The sequence below is a fragment of the Plectrocnemia conspersa genome, unplaced genomic scaffold (assembly GCF_051122295.1).
Source record: "Plectrocnemia conspersa isolate PC_06_02 unplaced genomic scaffold, ASM5112229v1 ptg000003l, whole genome shotgun sequence".
Taxonomy (NCBI): domain Eukaryota; kingdom Metazoa; phylum Arthropoda; class Insecta; order Trichoptera; family Polycentropodidae; genus Plectrocnemia; species Plectrocnemia conspersa.
In genome coordinates this window covers 24039354-24062029 of record NW_028277167.1, presented here as the reverse complement: position 1 = coordinate 24062029, position 22676 = coordinate 24039354, and the positions used below count along the sequence as shown (strand labels likewise).

General features: G+C 29.3%; 1 protein-coding gene across 2 annotated transcripts in view; it reads right to left on the bottom strand.

Moving 5' to 3' along the window:
• The window catches only part of LOC148237020 (uncharacterized), a 109038-nt gene that overhangs the window by 42856 nt on the left and 43506 nt on the right, over positions 1-22676 (bottom strand). For both annotated transcript variants that reach the window (XM_088182382.1, XM_088182381.1), the window contains exon 2: positions 17022-17082. The gene's annotated coding sequence lies outside the window, so the exon portion shown is untranslated. The remainder of the gene's footprint in view (positions 1-17021; positions 17083-22676) is intronic.

Genomic DNA, 22676 nt, shown 5'->3' with positions numbered 1-22676 from the left:
AATAATTAGTGGTACTTGATTTTGTTAAAAAAATCGTTTCGAATATCCTTATGTATTTTCCTAGATCAGTTTATATAAATGTCATACCATAATGAATTTTTATTTAGAATCGATTGCGACAAATTCAACTTTTCGGTCGTAAACTGAATATTTACGACCGAAAAGTTTTCACTGATATTGTATTGGTGAGTGCCCACACTAACTTTTATAATTATTAGTAGCGTAATTGTAATAATATGACAAAAAAATTGTGATTATTTGGCACATTTTTCGATTGCGCGCAAATATGCCAGCTGTACATGACAGCAGCCGCCGTGCGGACGTCATTCACGCCCGACTTCAGTTCGGACAACTTCTAGAGAGTGTAGTGCAAGCATTATAGTCGTTATTTTAAATCGTCAAAATCACTATAAGATATTAATGTGAATTTATAAAAACATGAGAAGAGATTTTAGAGTTTTTTTTATACATCTTCTTTATGACCTCTAATTATAAAACCCAATTACTACTAAATACAATATAAAAAGTTAAGTACATCGCAAAACTTAATCTTTTATTACGGTGATAAATTTATAGACTGACCTCATATTTTCATGGGATTAAAATATATGTAAGCCAATTACTCACGCGTAATATGCAAATTTTATGCGTTTCAAAAAGCGAAAGTGCTTCTAATGTAAAACATGGACGGTCCTAACGATTCGTTCAGTTTTGAATACTAATCAGATAAGAGCAAATGTGGGGGCGTGGTTTTCGTTCAATAATGATAGGGACAAGTGTTAAAATAACAATATTGCACAACTTTAAAGTTTGATTAAAGGTATGCGTTGCGATTGTGAAAGGAAAACGGTTGAGTTTTGTTTGCTTTGTTAAATTGCTCTCTGTATATACTTTTTTTGTGTTTGTGTTTTAAAGAAAAATTCAGGTCAACGGTTCACAAGTTGAGATGCATTATTTTTGGGGTCAGATATATAAGTATTGTGCTCAAATTATTATAATATCCAACCGTGAAGAGTTATTAGAAAGCGTGACATAAATTAACCACAAATCAATGTTGAACTTTGACACTGTAAGATATTCGTTACAGTAAGCGTTCCAGAATAATTTGTAATAATATTAATATGGTCTATAATATTACTACAGTAATATATTGCTGTATTTATATTACAGCAATCAATTTTAATACCAACTAAATAGGATAAGTAGTATTGACTATTTTACTACTATCTACTTTTTATATATATACACTATAGTCTCAACTCATATGTTTTATATTTTTTTACATTCTAGATAGATACATAGTATTAATACATTTAAAGCTCTTTGTGGTATAAAAAGATAAATTTAATTGCTATATTTTTTTACAGTATTTATGCACAAACTTGTTGTTGCTTCGATTGGATTGGAATGGTTGGATATTCAATAATTATTTTAGTATTTATATATAAGTTAGAAAAATAAGTATTTAAATAATAATAAATACTAGAAATAGAGACAATTTAAAAAAATATTGTACGGAGGTGTAAATTTGTATAGAAATATTCCTAGGACAATCTGCAGAAATAAAAATTAGCGGGTGTCCTCAATGGAATAAAGAAACATCTAAGTGCATTAAGAAATAAATTATGATAAAAAATATTTTATTTTATATTTGTATTATATTTTAATGTATATTTTGATTATATAAATTTGGCTGCATTATCTAAATAAATTAACATATTAAAAATTTGTTTCAATGCACTTAGATACCGTTTAATTGGATACGAATAACCCTCTTTTCCCCCCCTTTTAGTGGGCCTTTACAAGTAATTTTGACACAAAGTCTTCAAGCGTAATTTCGACCCCTTGTTGGGTTGGGCTACTTTTGGTATAAACCATCACATTCTGTTTAATCCTAGCTAAACAATTGCAGCTGAGAGATATTGTCAATAAATTTATAAAATTCACCAATGATCGAAAAGGTCCAATGTGCGACTTCACATCACACGATTGACTCTCCAAAAATTGAATGATTAGGGCTATGAATCTGATTAACATTTCGACAACATCATGCAGGATTTTATCAACTATAAAAATATATTTAGATTGAATTATTGAACTCAAATAAACAATTACAATAATTAACACATTCACAAACCATGATTAATTAACCACATGTCAAAGTATCATTATACGAATGTTAGATTGTGCCAAAGCCAGGTTTGTAATAGTCAATGGCAAACAATTCGCGGCGGGTCTCCGTTTGTTATATAATATATTCCCAATGGACTTATTGTCCCACGGTTAATTGCCGGGATGCTGTATTGACGTGCTGGAGAACGTTGATTTATCGAAAGTGCCAATCATCGGTTATGCTCGTGCTCGAGCGTTGCCACCTGGGGCGGGTCAACGGGGCGGACCTGCGTCGGGTCACGAAATCGCACAGCTCGTGACACGACTTTTATTTAACCCAGTCAACTGCGACACGAAGGTCACTCGGGTTGTATCATCATCTGGAGCTTCAGGCGAAAGCTCTCGCTGAGCTTTATCAGTGTATTCGCACCAACGCCTCTTCAGTCAGAAACAAAGTGTGAATGTTTGTTACTTATTAGTAGCAAAGCGAGTGACAGACTACAATATAGATAACTAAAAAGATAAGTACAGCACCCTGTATGTTTTTTTTTAAATTAAAAGTGGTCTTGTTTATGACATACAATTAATTTTACTTAATGTTTTTAAACACTGTGTTTTTTATTCTACACTACACAATCACTAATAATGATAACTAGACCCGTTCAAAGAGCTTAGTTCTCTTCAAGTAGTCCACATTGAGGAGTTTGTTGCCTCGATGTTGACGTGCTTCATATTTAGCGAAACAGTTGAAAGCATCAATACAATTTTCTCGTTTTACTATTCACTAGGAATAATTTAAAAAAGCTTTACCACTGACATTAAAACGCGATTTAGAAACACGCTGGAGCACAAGAGTCACAACTATTTATCGTTAATCGAACTTTTAGAAACTTTTCAAAAGATCCAGATATGCCATTTGAAACTAAGAGCGATGCAACACAATTGCTATATTATAATTTTAATCTCATAATTTTGCCTATTTTTTGTGACGTTATTAAAAAAATGAAAAGCGTTTGTCATTTAACTTTTTCTATTGAGGGGAGGGGGGGGGGCAAAAGTAGGCCAGTCAATGGTCGTTTCAATATTTCAAAAATCTTTAAACAGAAAAAAAACACTAAGAGCCTCGCATCAAATAAGTATTGTGTGAATTATTTTTTGTAATAATTGTACGGTCGCCCAACCTAAATTTCTCTAAATTTGATTATTTTTTCACGTCGTCCGCTTAATGATAAAGATCTGTTTTAATTTATGGTTATTCTACAACTACCGCTATGACACTAACGGATTTTTGATATGAGAGTATTGGTTAATGTACAATCAAACCGAATTTTGAACAATAGGAGAGCGCAAAAAACAATTATCCCTTCTCAGAAGGCAAAAATCCACGTCAAAAGCAATAAAATCGTGTCGGCGCCATTGCAGTGGGAACGCTCGAGCGTTCCCACTGCAATGGCGCCGACACGATTTTATTGCTTTTGACGTGAATTTTTGCCTTCTGAGAAGTGATAATTGTTTTTGCGCCCTCCTATTGATCAAAATTTGGTTTGATTATACTTTAACCAATACTCTCATATCAAAAGTCCGTAGTAATATCGGTAAGGATCTGTCTGTACTTCTTCTTTCCCTTATGTTATTTTGGACTTGACCTAATAAAAGTTCTAAAACTATAAATATTTCAAGAAAACTCATTAGGTTAAGTATGGATTTGAACAGAAAATGAACGTTTTTCGAGTTTTATGTATTTTTTAAATCAGCATATAATTTTACTAGCGTCAATCTATATTTTTGCTAGTAGAAATATTTATCCACTTGTAAAAATGTATTTGGATTTTGCTGCATTACTGTAATTTTATTTTTACCTCAAAAAATTAATCCTAACCTAAATGTATTTGAGATACTAAGAGTAATGATATATCCAAAAAAATAAAACATAAAAATCATAGTATAAAGCGAAAAGAATCAGGTTGTCTCATTAGTTTGCATTTGATTCTTGAACGTAAAGATTTATTTTTGAGTCATTACTAAGTAGTAAAAGGCAGTATTTGGATGGCAATCAGCCCCAATTCTAACCACGAGAAAAGGATACACCCCAATAGGATAATATTATGCATTTAGTGGGATATGAAGGTCATAATTCATTATAAGGTATTGAATTATAGGCAGAAAATTACGACATACACATAGTATAAATCGTTTAAAAGCGATTCAGACTATAAAATAGACCTTCCTTAATGAATAAAAGAATCACGTATTCAAAAAGACGACATAAAAAAATCAATAGATTTTCTCGGAAACTCATTTCTCACCCACCGTATTCTTTAGACATTGCTCTAAATGATTATCATCTAATAAGATCCTTAAAACTGTTTTTAGGTGAACAAATGAATATTTTACAAAAACATCGAATCAGATATAAAAAAATTGAATAACATGTAGATGGAGAATATATAATTTAGTAAAAGTATTACACGTTTTAGTTTTTAATTAATTTAACCCACATCTTAAAAAAACGCAAAGACTTGATATATGTAATGGAAGCAAACGCAAAGAAAAATATGTATATGTATGGAACAACCTGATACATAAATCCATATATAGTTACATTATAATTAATCTGCTCTAAGTTTTATAATACATTGCAAATTATAACAAAAGTTTATAGGTGTGTGCTATACTTATTTAACTTCATAAATTTTAGTTTGAAATCCTTATAAAAAATACAATACGATGAATTAGTTTATATTTTACAATTAGCTTCAAAATATTTTTGTAAATTATTAGTGTCATTTTTATGAAATAATACTAAATAGAAAGTGAGTCGAAAACTAAGCTACACAATTATTTATAAACCATCAAAATGTCAATTTTTTTATTTAACAATAAACAATAAAAATCGGCAGAACACTCACAATTGCATAATAGCCATTCAAATCAGCACGATTAGTGGTATAATCGTGTTTTTAATTTTAATGCGCTTTTTTGTTAAATGTCAGGTTTAGGACCGCAATGGCAGCAAGTCCTTTAGCCTGCGTTCCGCGATTTATTTTTTTAATTTAGACTTGAAGTACAGATTTATTATTTAACGTCATTTAACGCTCGCCTCCTATTTTTTCAGATTTTTTTAATACCGCGGATGAATATCATGACTATTAATTACAATCAAGCTAGAGTAATGAAGCAATAAAAATTCTCAAATAATGAGCTACTTCAGCTCATAGAGAATATTATATATAATATGTATAAACAAAATTACATCTCCGATGCACATGGTTTATCGTGCTATAATTTTTAATTATCTGTAGTTATATGTCACTTTAAAGGCCATACAAATAAGAGTAACTAACATAGCAACATACAATTTACTCTAGAGGTAAAGATAAGTGGATAATAATAAAAATTTTGAACCAATATTGACATTGCGTTAAAATGTTTGATATTGTTTAGAATAAAGTTATAAGGCAATGTGTTAATGCATCTAAAAGCTTATTTTTGCAAAAATATTCACACGATACCAAGGGCTTTTATTATGTAACATACAAAATAAACGACTCCCACATCTCACAAACATTAATATAAATTAGTTAACCTTCAAATAAAAAAAAAAACAATAGTCATTTTAAGACTTTAAATTTAATAATACATTTTTGTTACACGTCTCTTGAATTATTCATAAGCTTTGAATCACGGCAGGCCATAAAAGCTGTCAAATGTTTACATGATTACGCCCAGACACACCCTAAAGCTCATCTTTCGAACATTACCATTGTCATCGTATTAATCATTCTAAACATTTTTTCAAAATAAAAAAGAGACGGATCAGTCTCGTATAGATACCGTTCCGCAAATGAAACGTGTGACGTTTAATTACGATGACACGAGATAGGTTTCTGGCGTGTTGTTCGTTAACCATCCGTAAAATACTGTTATTCACGTTTCGCCCAAGACACACCTGTTCCCGTACTTTTTACAAACGTCAAATCGGTACGTTCCACTCGTGATTTGATGATAACTCACATGCATGTAACACACACGTGACCTTAATCATAAAAAAGGCGCGTGCGACCTCATGCGGAATGGGTTATACATTTTTTAACCATTAATCAAACGGTTTGTCATCGGACGGTTATGAAACACGGTGTGGTCTGACACATTACATATTCCGCTATTAGATAATAAGAAAATGTAATGGAAATTTTTTATTTAAATATAAATATTAACGTACTTGATTATATTAAATATAATCTTCTAAAAAACTGTGTGATTTGTTGTTAATTGCAATTAAGATACATTTATTCTAGATTTTTTACATCAATATATACTCTTTTCTGTGCAAAAAAACACGCAAAAAGGGCTAAGCTATTTTTACAATTTTTTTAGAGATGCTTTTACTGACATAGTAATAATTTTAATAATTACCTGCAGTTTTAGATATGTATTAAAAGTACTCTAGTTAAGATACGGTGCTATTGTTGTCTCAAAGATGACGATTTAATGTAAATAAAGTAAAGTAAGTACGAGCGGCCGATACAGCCGGACTTTGAAAGTGTTTTCTGTGTCAAGTCAATGTAAGCTCTACTGAATATCAATCTAGGGGTATTTCAAATCAAAATTTAAGTACTTTTCTAATGGCATCGTTTTAGCTCATAGATTCTGAAACTTAATTAGCTCATCGCCCACCTTTGGAAAACTATATTTCTGTCTCATTTAATAATAAATTATAAGCGTAATAATACCCATACATTTTTTATTCCACTAAAATATTATTGTAGCATATGCAATTTTACATATTCAAAGTTTGTAAAAAAAGCTCAGAATTAAAATATTGAAATTATTAAAAAAAAAATCACAATTTTACACAAGATTTTCACAAATATTATTGATTAATAATCAAAGAAAAATATTTGTTTTTTTAATATTCAAATAATTATTTTTTGCTATTTTTACAGTGCTACTTATAAAATCAAAAATTCTATTTATATTTAATATATGCTATATATATTTAATATGTTCTACTTATAAGAAAATAATTGCAATTAATAAAAATAGTATTCGCAATTAAAAGAAAAATTAAAATAAATAATTACCCTAAAGGTTCAGACCTAACCCATAGGTTAAGAAAGTTCAAAAAGTCCTAAAATGCATTATATTGTAAGCAAAAGATATTTACTTTATTATATATATAAAATGCCTAAGACATTTTCGCACAACATTATTTTTTTAACAAAAACTTTTTGCCCACTTCTCCATCGTCCTCCATGGCTTCTCCATCGCCCAGAAAATTCCCCCGAAGCCAACATTGCGACTTTGAAAAGCTATGTATGTTCAAAAGCTTATATACTATCGAACAAAGGATAGAAGATTAATTATCATATTCTCCCTAGCCTCCTTAATTAATAAAAATTATCTGGAGCAATACTGATATTTCTGTTTTTTTTTTATAAACATATTTTTAAATCATCTGTTTCATCCTAGGTTGCATAAATGTGGCAACAATGGAATTTAGTTGTACTTCTTGAAATGACGGTCTGTACAATTTTAAAGGAAGCGCACTCTTTCATGACTTGTACCATTTACAATAAATCCCGTTTTTGGGTCCATTGCTTTAAACAAGAAATTATTCGCCGCTTTCTAAACAAGCCGCTAAAACGCTGTTTTATAAGAACGTGCATATAACATACATTTTAACGGATATGGTACAGATAAGTTATGAGTGGTCGTATATGAGATTTTCATATAATAACTATTAGAATGGAGGGGAGGGGATAATTGTATAGTTATTTATTGATATACTTTATATACATGTAACAGTCACATAGTAAAAAAAATATTTTAGCTGTTTCATCACAGTTTTAATTACTATTGATATGCTATAAAAAAATAAACATAGTAGAATATTTTTTAGTCATCTCCACTAAAATTTAGAAACAGGTAAATTTAAGATCTTTGCAGACTCAAATGCTGGTCTCAATGTAGCATATACATGACTATTAAAATTTTCAACATAAAAATGTTTAAAATAATTTAAATCATATATATATTTGACATTAAACATATTATATATGTTATTACATAAATTCGTGAGGACTTTTCGCAATTATTCATTAACCATGAGAAAGAACTTGTCGCAAACACGCATCAATGATCATTCGTTATTCGGACGGAAGTGATTAAAATTTACAAATGAACTATAAACAACGGTTATTGTATTGACAAATGCCAACAGTCGATAAAATGCACGATGACAAGTGCAATGTTGCCAAATATCCAGCAGTTCAAATTTAATAAGAAAATAATGAATTTAATTTTAGCACAAAATCAGAAAACAATAACTTCCTACATTTTAATTAGCGTATATAAGCGAATATATAGCGCATGCCATTCACTTCCATTCGGAATGCAGAAACTTTTACCATATAATTTCGACTCACACAAAACGAATCTACGTCGAAGCATTGACCAAAACCGAGGAAGCAGCCGCTTCCCTCTTCGAGCTATGAAATACAAAATCAAGAGTTCAATGTAATCTTTATCGAAATGTGACAGACCTTAAACCGATTCACAGCTATTATATAAAAATTGATTTAAAACGAATAGGCACTGATAAATAAATCTAGTCAAATAATAAATTGCTGGGCTAAAAACCGTTATTTTTATCATTTCGGTTTCAAATTTTTCAAACAAAATATTTTTACTAAACGCTAATAATTTCTCAATTTCATATCATTATCTATCATCAGACCCTTCTATATAAATTCATTGCGATTTTCTATTAAAATGAAAGTTTTTCGCATTAACCTATTTTTTAAATATCAGTGACATTATCGTTAAATGAATAATAACTAAGAGCTTTCCATAAAGTATTTCAAGAACTAGTCCATTTAACTAAATAATTAATTGATGCATATTTGTACAGAATGTTTATTATTTTATTATATTAGGTATTCCTTGAGCCCCATATTTTACAATAGCAAAAAAATTAGACCCTAAAATAAACAATTAATACAAAATTACATGTTATATGCATTAAAAATAAATATACGGCCACTAAAAATATTGGTAAAGTAGTGATTAATTCATCAAATCAAATCAAGAATAGTCCTGGATGTGAAAGACCAGCGAATCCTACTCAAACTATGTATCAGCTTACCGAAAAACTAAACCAGTCCGATTACACATTAAGAAGATTGGGAAAGTGTGGAGATATAATAGAAAATAAACAGAAATATGTATATGTTCACATTTTTTTAGTAGTAATCAAACCGTTTTTTTTTTGTTTATTTTTTTTTAACTACAGTTTGCGCAAACTTTTTATAAGTGGTATTAGATTTGTGCGGCGTGTCATGTCATGCGAGAGATACAACATTTTCGGCCACCTATTGTGCATTTCCATGGTGTTTTCAACGACTTTGATCGATGCCTTCCTAAAGTGTATCTTGCACGAACGAACCATTGTGGCGGGTGTGCCGGATTATTAATTTAATGGTATTAATTTCGAGCACACACTGGGCATTCGTATTCAATTTTAAAAGACGAACCACTGACCGCATACATACAACCTGTATGTTTCAAACTATTCATAGTTAAAGTTTATACCTTGTATATACAAAACTTTTATCGATACTAACTCACGAGTAATAAACTTTCAACAGTAATTTTAGCGCTTACCCAATGATAGTCATAAAATTGTTAAGTGCTTCAAGAAAAGTAATTTCGTTAAATAGTTTTGTTACAATGTACACCACTAATCATATTTTAATTTTATATGTTTCATTGTAACGGTTAATGCATTGAAAAATCATAAATCCGTTAGATATATTCCAATGTGCGATGCAACGTATTAACGCTATGCATATTCAAACTATCGTAGCAGGTTTAAGTGCAAATCTAAAACAGATTAACTGTAAGTGTCACAACATATACTATATATGTTGTTGCTTTTTACTCGATCATAAATACGACTTACTTATTGATAACATAATGAAAAAATGTAATTTAAAACCAGCATATAATCTTACAGTTATTAAATAAACAGAGAAAGTTTCTCTACATATTTATAAAGCTTACACTTATTTAACATGGGCAATAAAAAGTTCATTACAAAGTTTACGATTTCGCAAAGTGCATGCATTTCTTCCGAGAAATCTTAACGACCGCTGGATCATAAAACATTTTCTAAGGCATTGTTAGAGAAGAGTGTAAAATAAAATTCGCCATGTGTATAATATATAATCGCGGAAGTATACAAACTGCTACAAAATATAAAAATATTAAACATTGTGTTAAAAATAATTTAAAACGCAGTTGAAAAATGCGATCGGGCGATTCGGTTTACGAGCGTGGATTTTTCACTCGGTTAAATTTAACCGGTGATTTAACTGCGCGACAAAAAACGCGAAAATCTGTTTCCACCGCGGCGCTCAAATGCGACCTTAGAATGATTAGTGTTATAACAGTAATGTCGAGATTTATGTACTCGAATTAGGGTAATGGCGATGAAGATTGTTACTGTTTGCGTTTAATGTATGACATTTTAAGGAAAATGGTACTTTTAATATTTCTTTAATAAAAATAAAATATTTTATGGCATATTTAAAATTGTAACATTCTATTTTGACCCACACTTATAATCATTAGGATATATTTAATAATTTTAAGATACTAAAAATAGATTGCTTAAACTTAATACATAAATTGTGAAAAAAATCTATAAAAATAGCAATAATGTATAATTTTATATTATGTAAAGCCAAGGGTTATTTTTGTCAAGTAGATTATTGCAATAAAAATATTGATGTTGTCCAGTTCTTTTATACAAATTTTTATTTATTTATAGTAATAATCTAGAATTCATAACTATAAATAAAAAAAATATTTAAGTCTATACAAAAATTAAACCAATTTGTGTGCCTTTTCAATTACATCCTCAATTTTTTTAAGGTTATTTTGAAATTTATCATTTCGCCTAAGCGAAATAATCTTAAATTAAAAATCATTATCAATAAGTGTGCCGAATTTTTCATATTAAATAAAAAAACAGCAACAAAATTTACCAACAAATATTAATCTATTTATGTTCAAAAAATACTATTGACATAAAAAATAAAAAAAACGAAAATTTTGTGTATTTTTAATAACGATTTTTATACTAAAAATTTTACTTTTTCTATTCTAAAAATTCATAGTAATAATCTAGAGTCCTCCACTTTATTTTAATAAATGAAATAGGTACTATATACATATATTATAAATCAATTATGCTTTAGCCGTTGATTCCTGAGTATATATTTTGTTATATCTGTGTTGATATTTAAAAATAAAATTGCGCCCCAAAATTTACGATACCAGAATTTTTACTCAGTGAATAATAACGTTTTGTGATAATAGAATTAAAAAAATGACTGAGGGGTGGAAGAAGGTTCTATCTTAATAATAAAACATTCATTTCTGGATTACCTAATACCATAATTTATTATAAAAATGATATTAAAAATATATTTTAAATTCTAGATTGATTTACTCCAATGATTTTCAGTACATAATCCTTTCACTTAATGCTAAAGATTTAATTTAATTTTTTGCTCACGTCTTACAACTATCTTTATTATCTGACGTGTCAGACATGAAGATGGTTCAGATACAGGGCAGAGTTAGACGATACGGCCAACTTTTTAATTGGCAGCACATTTTACGGACGCTACACGATACACGTTAACGAAGTTTTTAGAATCTTTCCGATTAAATCGAACGACACGATAGTTTTATTATTCGCGTGGACCGTTTGAGAATCCCCAAGTACAGATTGAGAGATAGGGACGAACAATGAAATGGTAATTAATGGTTCTTCGTTGCTAACTTTCTTTGCCATGAATCACGACGGTATTTACAATGGTTAACGTCTATCCCTCTCTCTCTGTGTATTTGTATTGGAGAAAAACGATCAATATGCCGGTTGATTTATGATCTTTGACGAACAATGTCCGAGTTTATTCGCAGAAATAGCGGAACGACGGCAATAAATAATTTCACGATGTAAGCTCTCGACTATAGGACGCTGTTGCTAATTCGAAATGTTAGACATTTAACGCGTAAACTGGCGTTAGGTTAAGTTAACATTCTTAATTAATAAAAACCCGTCGATTGCGGCAATACGTCAAGAGTAAACCGTAATAGAAAATATGGGCAGTATTTCAGATGTCTTCATAATCAATTATCGCCTCCAAACACGCAATCGTTTAACGATCTCGTTCCTATGTACGTGGAGTTAAACGCAAAATCAATTAACACATTGTAATCTCGAACACGAACACGAGAGAGGTATAAAATCGAAAGTAGAAGACATAATTTGTAGGTTTAGTGTATAGATAATTGATTTTTGTCATGTATTCATTATTTTTTAGAATGATATTAGACTAGTTTAATACAATAAATACCATAGTCTTAATTAAAAATAAAATATATAAAATAAAAATTGTGTTATATGTATGAAGGATAATATTAAAAAAGCTATTATCTTTGAGTTTAAGAATGCATGTTAAAGTAAATAATAGATAATGGTTAAGAAAAGCTTTCTTAAAATAATATTAGCCAATTTTAAATAATCAGCTGTTTTGGTAATACAATATGATTAATATTTTTTAATAAACTGTAAGTAAAGATCTAATTGCAGTTTTTAACTCATCATAGCGACATACATTACAAATATTTATAACACTATTTTACGTCTAGCATCACATAGTATCGCTCATTTAGTCAAAATATTGTTATTAATTGTTGTTGTGAAGGTTTCTAAGTGGGTCAGACGACTTCTCAGCTTACAGCTTTAAGTATATTGATTGAACAACTATTTTATAGACATGTCATAAAATAGATGCTCATGCTACGAGCTAGCTGTGTTTCAAAGAAGATCAATATTTTCAGTGACCTGATGGAAAGTTTAATAAGAAATAATGCGCATAAAAAATAGATTCCTTGAACTAAACCATTATGCTAATTAGAATGTGTTAAAATCAAAGAAACGGCATTTCTCGTCTTACCGGCTTAAAATAACTATGCAGCGTTTATTGCTGCGCAAAGCAAGTGACCTTTGCTCATATATAATAATGTTATCGTTTTTATTTAAAATACTAGCATCCATTTAAATGTAACTGTAATATTTAATATATTTGCTAAGCACTCAACAACTATCTAAAAGTAGCAAAATTATAGTGCAAATAAATATAGACCAACTTCTATATAAATTTATAGAATAAATAATTGATATTTTTACATTTATTAAATTTATTTAAATGTGTATAAATTTTATTTTTGAAGGAAATGAATGATTTTTAACTAAAGCAGCATTGAAATCATATTTTTATAAAAAAATTAACTATGTATAAAATAACAGCTTAATCTGAATTAAAAATAAATATTTATACGAATCTGAATTTTTAATGAGCTTATTTTTGCTTTTTTTAACCAAATTTGCAATGTCAATGTACTGTTGATTTTAATTATATTTATATTATTTATTATAATATGATATCTACAAACTATAAATTGCATTGATTAAATTGATTCTTGAAAGGAAAATGTAAAACTGAAATTATATTTGGTTGTTACTTTGTTGCTATGTAAAAAGTTATTTGATATTGATATATTTATAGCTCTGCGTATTTATATACAATATAAAATTTTCAGGAGCAGCGTAATGCTGTATCAATGGCTTAAAGTGTAAAATTTTCAACTCCATATTTAACAATTTTACAGAAAAAACAAAAAACTAAATAGGCAACTTGAAAATAGGAAAATAAAACAATATCTCAATTTTTTTGATATGAAATTTTGGTGTTTAATTAGAGATTTTAAAGATTGCAATATTTTGAGCATGTTAGCAAATTTATACTTTAATCGTTTAAATTTTAATTAATCTATTCTTTGTGTCATAATTGTACATTATTGTCATTATCTATTTTTTATAAAAGAAATTTATATTAAAAGTAACTAAAACTGTTTTTATATAAGGATTTTTTCACGTACTATAAAAAATTGTGAAGAGTTTTTTTCAAACTTCGCGATAAAATATAAGATTCTTATTCAAACAACAAATAATATTATTCTTTTAAATTAAATTTTAAAAAATATTTTTTCTGCAATAAATTTATTAAATTTAACCAATTTGCAATTAAATATTTACCAGTATTTTTTTTTAAAGAAATATAAGAATATAATTAATGAAAATGAAATAAACCTTATGACTTTTACGGTAAAAATTAAATCAACACAAAGCAAAACAACATTTTAAAAAATAAACTACGGATTTTTTAAATTATTTCAATACTCTTTAATTTATTACAGTTTTCAATATTTTGTCTGTCAGCTTATAACATAGAGTTTAATCAAATTAAGATTTGTTCTAATTAAATAATCCTAGTTGTTGTTTTTCTTTTATTGGAACATGCACGACGTCCATGAACGACATCCGTACGGCGGCTGCTGTCACGTACAGCTGGCATATTTGCGCGCGATCGAAAATGTGCCAAATAATCGCAATTTTTAAATTGTCATATTATTAAAATTACGCTACTGATAATTATAAAAGTTTGTGTAGGCACTCACCAATACAATATCAGTGAAAACTTTTCGGTCGTAAATATTCAATTTACGCAAAATCTTTGTCGACTTTTGCAAAATGCCATAAGGCATAAAAATGATACTTCAGAATACGAACACCACATCTGTGACTATCCTAGAATTTGTTACCATCGATTCTAAATAAGAATTCGTTATGGTGTGACATTTATATAAACCGAGCTAGGAAAATACATAAGGATATTCGAAACGATTTTTTTTAACAAAATCAAGTACCACTAATTATTTTTTAATTATTTAATTTTATATAAATAAAATTATAATAACAATATCTGTTAGAAGAATATACTATTAAAAATATAATTAATCCCTTTTGGTGCCCTAAAATATTCAAAGATGTCAGTAAGAGTCTGTTGAAGTCCCCGATAAGCATGTGGTATTATAACTTGACCACGTGACCACGATGCAGCGCTCGTCATGCGTTTTGATCATAAGACGCCTACGCGCATACTGAAATTGAACCGAATTACTCGTTCTATCTCAGTTCACGAAAAACTATCACTGTATCATTATCTCTCTCACTCTCGTCACTTAACACGCGAGAGAGCGAAAGGGGAAGTATCTCACCACTCGCGCTTGAAAGAGTAGCTCCGACTTCGGATTCTTTGACTTTTTGCCGACAATGTTAGGAAGCGCTCGAAGCTGGCCAAGTCGACTGTATTACCCCCACTTTACTTCCCGTTCTCGGTAACCTCACTTAAAGCGGGCAGAACCGAACTCAACCGAAGTAACCCACTATATTCTCCGTCCTTGGCCAACCTTGGCCAACTTCCAGAGAGTGAAGTGCAGACATAATATCATACATTTGGGCAAAGAATGCTGCATATTTATTTCAGACTTTTGTTCTGAAGGGCATTCTTATATAGTATTCCGTACCATACGGTCCGTCAGGACACTGATAATATCCATTTTCACTCGAGTCGCAGTTCGATAGCGATAACAATGATTTTATAGCGTGTCAATAAGCGTATTATTAAATATTTATTTACGCTGAAGCTACATATGGTTGAATTAAAACACATCAAACCCTCCTCGAATGATAAATTTGAAACTGAAAGCTGAGTTCATGGAATACTTTAGACTACTCGACTTCTAGAAATTTCTACAGAACTCACACAACAACAATGCAGGGAATTCATTTTAGGGGGGGTCCAATGACATTTTTTTAATATTTCCATTACATTAAGATTCAGAGTATTTAAATGACAAATGGCGTCACTCAATATAATCCACGTCTAAAGCTTTTGACTTGAAATCCACTATATGACAACACTGAGCAGCAAAGAAAACACTACTAATTATCAGGTAAATATTATGAGTAGATATTTTTAAAGAAATTTTAATGCGTAATTAAAATATTTGGCATGAAATATGATTTCAGAAAATATGTCGTAACGGTGGTTATTTTGTATATTTATTTGTATCATAGAAAGGGTTAACTTATACCTATTATTATTTATTCAAAAATTATATTACGATGTTAAAAATATATATACAGTGCCATTTTTGTAATAAGATGATTTTGAAAAAAATTTCCGATTCACAGAAGAAAATGAATTTTAACAATTTCAACATTTAATGTTTTTCGTATTGTTTCTAGTTTCATATTATAATATTTCATTAAATTAAATGCATTTTTCTGACCCCCTAAACGACGTCCCTTAATCGATACAATATATAAACATATTAAAATAGATTTTTAAATATATAATCAATATTATGATATTATTTTATAATACGCTCACATGATTTCACTTTCATATCCAATCTGGTCGCGCATTACCGCGCCGAAAATTATACACCATTATTACTTAATTCCCACATCCAAGCGGTCATTATCAACACACCGAACGCTATATGTAAACACCAATGAAAGTGAAATCTTTCCAAACAAGAGGACAGATAGTAAAAAGCTGTTCGGATGCGTCGGTCCGAGGTCCGATTTTGCGTAAACGACCTTTTCCCGAGAGTCCGAAGTCTCGGTGACGTAGCAACGGCTAGTGAAAGTTGCTCGCCAAGTGGGCGAGTCGTGTGAATGCACTGTACACGGTACATATATGGACAGAGGATAGTTGGGCAAACATGCCAATCTTGAGTCATCAGACCGCAAGAATCAGGAAAGCGGATTGTGAGATACGATTCGGACCGCGCGTGCGGAACAAAGCCTCGCATGAGACAATTAACACTCTTTTTGGCGACTAATTATTAAATTGAAAGTGGAGATGTTACTTTTATTCTGGTTTTGTTAGTTGGAATGATTATTGTAAAGGCTGACTTACGTTCAACTGGCACAAGGTCGAGCTCTCGTGCCCATATTAGGAGCGTAGGCGTAAGATGTAACTGAAAAAAAAAACATTTATATAAATAGGTATATGGCACAGAAAATCAATTACAATACGTTTTTATAATTTAAGTACAATTTAAATATTATATTATTTGAGCCATTTAACAGCTATTTTTAAAACAAATTATTTATTAACAAGATTATATTTTTAGTTTGTAAAATAAAATTAAAATTATGAAATATATATTAACATATTGAATAATATAACTAAAGTCCATTGCTGATTTTTTTAAGCATTGCCAATTTTTATTCTTATAGTATTTTACAATATTTATAATTTTATACGACTGGTTTTCGTTAACATTAAATATACAAATTATTTTTAAGTATAAATAGAAAATAAAACTGATTTAAAACCTTCTTTTTTAAAAAAAGACATGGCACAAAAAGCAAATTTTAAATAAAAGAAAAAAAAATTCTAAATTTTATATAAATAAATATATATTTACATATTGCAATACCAATAATACCATAATTGTAGCAAAATTGACCTTCAGTATTACCGGTATTACAAAATATAATACCGGTAGTAGCAATAATATTTTTTTTATTTGTTAAAAACAACTTAAAACTACTAAAATGACGATGCCAATATTGTTTGAAAGCAAAAGCGTAAAATAATATAGACATTACGTGTGAATATAAAAGGAATACATTTGCTTTAAATCATGAAAATATAACGGTACCTAGAAACTTCCAGTAATTCTGTTATGTAGCAGAAAAATGACCGCACCATTTTTTATGTTAAGGATGGCTGGCGAAGTTAAAAAAAATTGGTATAGCATAACGAATTTTTTCTACTATTTGTGCAAGTTCTATTCAGACATATTTTTACACTAAACATTGTTATTAAATATAAGAAATTAGTATGTCTCAATAATTATATTTATATACGTATATATGTATGTACATATGTGTAAATGTAGCTATTTGTTTTGCTTTTGGCCATCATGACGCATTAGGTTAACCTGTCAGGTCACAATGTACTTAATTTTAATAAATAAATAAATATTTAAATAAAAAATGTATTTAAAAAAATTGAGCGAAATGTAAGTTTTTTATTAGAAAATAATGCAATGTTATTTTTTTCTGTTACGAACTAAATATAGGTTGTACTAAACCAGGGTTTCCCAAACTTTTTCAGCGACGGAACACTTGGCAAATCCGAAAATTTTGGCGGAACACTTAGCTTATTTTTTAGGCTGGGTAATTCATAATAAAATAAAACATGGTATTAAAGAAATGTTATTAAATTTATTTAATAAACATAAAAATACAAATAAATAAAACTTCTAATGACATGTTCTTAAATAACAATTTTTTTATATCAGGCACAATTATGTTTAGTTGTATATTCATATCTGCCGTGGCGTGGAGTCTATTTCTGTATTTTGTTTTTGTTGCAATATACTTAAAAAATCCCACTTCGCATAAATACGTCGTGGAAAACGGAAGTAAAAAAACCAGACCTTGGGGAACTCTTCAGTCAGACTCGCCCAGAAATCATTTAATGGCTGATATTTTTGTTTCAAATCAGAATCATTAACTAAATTCTCATAATCCCTTAAGCCCACTGGTTTTACTGTCACGGAAAATATATTCCGAACCCAGGAATCGTCCTTACTAGTTTTCGGAAAATATTCCGAAAGAATTATTTTCAAGTAATATAGGTGTTCTAAAAATACTTGTGAAACTTTTTTATCTACTTGAAAATTCAATTCATTTAAACATTCATATCCAAGACAGGAAAACAATCAAAATTATTAGATTCAACCGATAAAATCTGAAATTGTAATTTTTTATCAAAAGATTCAATTTTATCTATCATATTAAAAATTGTAATACTTTTTGCTTGTAATTATAAGTTAACATCATTTCGCTTTGTAAAAATATCCGATAGATATGCAGATGTATCAACCAGGAAGGATTTGTTAAAAAAATTATAAAATTATGTTGCAAATTATTTTGTGCTTTCAAGAAGACTAATAATTCATTTCGAAGTTCATAAAGTCTTAATAGTACTTTTTCTCTGGATAGCCATCTCACTTCAGTATGTAATAAAAGTGCTTCATGTTCACCACCCATTTCATGCATAAAATTTTAAATAATCTGGATTGAAGTGGTCTAGATTTTACATAGTTTATCATTTTCACGGCTACTTCATAACATTTTTTAAATTTGTGGATTTTTTTTTAGTCAACAGTGCATGCCTATGCAAAATACAGTGACTGCTAGTAGCATATCTAGTCACATAAATAAAATTCGTATAACAAGCACTAATATCGTGTGATTAATTAACAAAAAAAATATTGTTTAAATAGGATCAAATTTTAAAGTTAAAAAAAACAACACCGACTTATGAAACTTTTCCCTCCAGATTTTATACACATCAATGTTGAATATTTAACACATATTTTCAAGCTTTTTTATCACATTTATGAACAATTTTTATGTATTAGCAAGACTAACATTTTTTTTAATCTACTCTAAATTTTTGTGAAATATCTATTTAGGCTCCGCGGAACACCTATTTTGGATCCGCGGAACACTGGTGTTCCGCGGAACATAGTTTGGGAAACCATGTACTAAACGATATAATTAAAATGTGTTGGCAGATTTTGTTTAAAGCAAACTTTTTTTATTTTTGTAGGAACTAAATATTATTACACACGTCATTGAGAATATTTAAAAATTTTAAAACACCATAGTTTATTTAAAAAAATAATGATTTTATCAAAAAATAAATCTAATGGTCTGATACTAAAATGGTTATGCAGAATTTACGTATTTTGTATTCTATAATATTTACATAAACATTTATAGCTTAAATTGAATTAATGTTACCCTTAACATGAATAGAAATAAATAAATCTTTCGAAAATAAATACATTTTCGTAAAAATCATTTCAAAAAAATCATTTCGTGTGCAAGTCCCTGAAAATAAATTTTCAGGGACTTGCACACGATAACTATCGTATTTTTTATTAGATTTTCATCAACCTTTTTAAAGAAATTAATCTTGTATATATCTAAGATAAGTTTGGTAACCAATTTAATCTCTTTATTTGTATATTATATTATATAGTTTCATAAAAAATATTTATTCTAGTAAAATTATATTTATACTACTAGTAAAAAATCAGCAATATTATAAATAAAATAAAAGGATTCAGAATATCATACATAATTTTCAAGAATGAATTTGGATTATTATTATAAAAAATAAAGAAAGTTTTTACATTTGTTTAACTATCCATGCTTTTACTACTCACACTTTTTATCAAGTATTTTTTTACTTTTAATAAATTACGCGATTATGTTCAACTCTGAATTTACTTTCATCTCGCAACGCTCGCAAATTGAACAGCACCAATTTTCACGGCGCTTTCGTGTTACTCGTTTAATATATCCCTTATGATTTAGAAACGCTATCCAATTAAATCTTACCTGTTGGCCATACGCCATCAATTACACTATTCAATTCGCTATTTAATTACATCGCCTGTGTGCAGCGCAATTATTTTCGCATTGTGCCCTTCGGCCCGTTGGACATAACTCATCACTCGCGGACATGACGCAACTAATTGCACGTCACAGGTCCACAGGAAGTTTATTCATAGGAGAGAAGATTAAGAACGGATCCTACTAGTTTTTTACTCATAATTTTATTTATATTAATGTATAAGCAAGATGCACACGTGACACACTTTACGATTCAATAACGCGCCGTTAATTCCGCAAGCGCAATGCGTCCGCGTTGTGTGAATAGAATTGTGACCCCGACCTCGTATCTTAAAAAAAAAATATCAATCTATTAATCTACGGTAGATTGTCGGCCTTGGTTCATCTCAATTACTTGCAGCTAAAAATTTCTGAGAGAAGGTTATTGGATTGCATTTTTTTTTAATTTATTTGCTGACCTTTCCATTAGAATAGATAGTGCATTATTTATATTTTTTTTAGATGAAATTATTTTATATAATTTTTATTTAATTTAGTTGCACTATCAATCAATACATAATAATAATATAAAGTAACAGTGATATTTTGCTCTTAAAAAAATTGATTTGAAAATTTAGATCGAATACCTAAATTTACTGCAACTAATCTACATTCGTTGAATATTTCCTCTCATTTCTAATATTTTTTTAACGTTCAAAAAGTCAAAATTTTAACACAAACGGAGCAGCGTCAAAAAACTATATAATATTTATTGTGGTACTACTGGTAAGTACTACCTAGAAAGTGGGTGCTTTTGAAGGCAATGTTCCGCTCTTTTTATTTATTGTATGTATAAAAAGAGTTGAAGGAACTTATATTTGATTTAAATCATTACATACATCTCAAATAACTGTAGTTTCAGATTCATTATTTATGGTCAATTTTTCCTTTTTTATAAATATATTTTTGCTATGATTTTTTTAGAATCAAGCAGAGTCAAAGCAAAATTCCTGGCTAAAGAACCTTTGGTAGTGGTTTAAAAAGAGCACTATATTTTTACTTAGGACATAATTGAGCAAAATTAGTGCTGTTAAAATGATAACTAGAGTCCGATAACATATAGAATATTAAAAACAGAGAAAAAGTAAAAGTTCTAAAATGCTCTAAACTTTTTAAAAAAAATATTTATTTTTTATTTGTATGCAAATAAATCTACATAATTATTGCAGCCGATGCAGAAAAGTTTCGTAAGTCAAGCTTTAAAATTTATTAATAGATTTGAGTATAATATGACGACGAGAATTGCTTGATGCAAAAAACACAAATTTATCATATTGCGAGTCGATCGTCAATCATGTTTGAAGTGTTAAGCATGCGAAACCCAAAGTAAAAAATCATGAAAACTTCACGGTTTTAAAAACGTTAGGAATTCGCCGATAAATCACAGCGAACGTATGCGATTTAAAAGGTTAAATCATCGTTTTAGCTTTGATGAGATAATAACCGCGTAATAATACGAGAAAGGTGAATCGATGAAGTCACGAAACCACTTTAGCGCATATAATTGCACATTATGCGTATTTTCGTACTTAAGCTTCAAGAGCGACATTGTAACAATGCGCGATTAAGAAATCATTGAATTGAATAAGAGGAAAGCTCTCGAGTGAAACGAGCATCATCATGTTAATGAGGTGCGTTTGCGGCACTCAAAACGACAAAAAATTAATAGCTCATAACAATGGACCTCTTGTCCGACTTATCGATGTGACGTTAATCGATTCAGAAATTGTAGAATGGATGTTATGCATTTTTATCATTATTTATTTGTGTATAAAGAACGTGTGGTTTAGACGGATTTCTCTTATATAACGGATCGGTATTCAGATTTTGAGAGACAATCTAAGAAGCAATTGAATTGAGAGAAATGACCGTGAAAAATCTCTACTATTCAAGCTTACATAAAATATATACAATCATTTAGGTACTAATTTTTGATTTGTATTTCAAGTTTTCAAAATTTATTTTTAGTATACTCACGAAAACATTTTAACTGACACAAAATCAACACGATTGGCAATCGAACGCGTTACGCACAAATCTTATCTGGGTTAAGTACCGAGTCGAATCACAATGGTGCCCGTTCGTGATT